The sequence below is a fragment of the Capricornis sumatraensis genome, chromosome 6 (genome assembly GCF_032405125.1).
Source record: "Capricornis sumatraensis isolate serow.1 chromosome 6, serow.2, whole genome shotgun sequence".
Taxonomy (NCBI): domain Eukaryota; kingdom Metazoa; phylum Chordata; class Mammalia; order Artiodactyla; family Bovidae; genus Capricornis; species Capricornis sumatraensis.
This window is the reverse complement of record NC_091074.1, coordinates 109,660,735-109,662,367: the sequence shown is the minus strand read 5'-3', so window position 1 is coordinate 109,662,367 and position 1,633 is coordinate 109,660,735. Positions and strand designations below refer to the sequence as shown.

General features: G+C 37.2%; 1 pseudogene; it reads right to left on the bottom strand.

Annotated features, from left to right (window-relative positions):
- Nucleotides 1-1,250: 1,250 nt before the first annotated feature.
- LOC138081592 (U2 spliceosomal RNA) lies at nucleotides 1,251-1,354 on the bottom strand (annotated as a pseudogene).
- Between the last annotated feature and the right edge of the window lie 279 nt (nucleotides 1,355-1,633).

Below are 1,633 nucleotides of genomic sequence, written 5' to 3'. Positions count from 1 at the left end.
CATAGGATATCTTACTCTTGAGTATTTCTCAGGTACACCAGGCACACTTCTGCCTCAGGGGCTTTGTACTTATTTTTTCTGCCAAGGTCTTACTCCACAGATTTATATTTTGATAAAAAGTGAGAGAAAGTATGATAGAAGGATTTGGCTGTTTCACCCTGTGCTAACCTTGCCATCATTGACTAGATGTTCTGTGCTGCTTAATGTGATGCAATTTGAAATACACAACATCTTCATGAATATTCTTGCCCCAAGCTATTTAAGCAGAATCTGATCAGGCCTCCTTTTAACTTCCCTGGTGGCTCAGACGGTAAAGTGTCTGCTTACAATACGGGAGACCCGGGTTCAATCCCTAGCTTGGGAAGATCTCCTGGAGAAGGAAATGGCAACCCACTCCAGTATTCTTGCCTGGAAAATCCCATGGGAAGAACTTGTTAGGCTACAGTCTATGGGGTCACAAAGAGTCAGACACAACTGAGCAGCTTCACTTTAACTTCCAGTTTACAACATAATTATGGTAGTTTTATACATTCAATATCTTTTGGATATGGGGTTTGCCCATATGCTCACTGCTGGAGGAGGAAATGGCAACCAACTCCAGTATTCTTGTCAGAAAAATCCTATGGACAGAGGAACCTGGTGGGCTGTAGTCCATGTTACATACCCCTGGGCTATAGTCCAGGCTGCAAAGAATTGGACACAAATGAATGTGCAGACATGAATCAACGACTGAGCACACACAAATGTGTTTCCTGCTTATCTTGTCATCCTCCTTTCTTGCATCTCAGTTCCTTTTGCCTGGAATCATTTCCCTTGTATCTGGAGCATATCTTTCAGTGTTCTGCTGACCAGTGTGGTAACCACTAGTCATGTGGATATTAAGCACTTGATTTATAACTACTCTGAATTGAGATTTGCTGTTAGTGTAAAGCTCATCCTGGATTTCAGAGACCTAGTACAAAAGTGTAAGAGATCTCATTAATGATTTTTGTATTAATTACATGTTGAAATGATACAATTTTGATATATTGGCTTAAATAGATCACTATTCAGATGGATTATCCTTTTATTTATTTATTTATTTTTTTGCTTTTGAAATTGTGGCCATTAGGGGATTTAAATTTGTGTCCCTCATATTGCCTTTCTATTGGACAGCTCTGTTTTAGAAGTTTCTTTAACAATGGCCTATTGGTGGCAAATTCTTTTTTTCATATTTATTTATTAAAAAAGTTAACCATGACAATTTTATTATTGGGTGATTATTTTTTAAACTATTATGTGCCGTGAGTGTGGACAATTAGATATTAAGCTGATGAGAACAGATACTACACTTGATCTTAGACTGAGAAGCACTGTGGCAAATTCTTAATTTTTTTTTTGTCTAAAAATGTCTTTATTTTGCATTTGCTCTTGCAGTATTTTTGTTTTCACATGTACTAGGCTAAATTGAGTTATTTTTTCTTCTCTTGAGGATATTATTTCACTGTTTCTGGTTTCCATTTTTGGCGATAGGACCATGTTAGTCAACATGATCACTCCTTTCGCTCTAATTTGTGTTTTCTCTGACTGCAATGTGAAAAATCTGGTTTTTACTCTTCTGGTGTATCATCATGATGAATCTAGGTATGGGTTT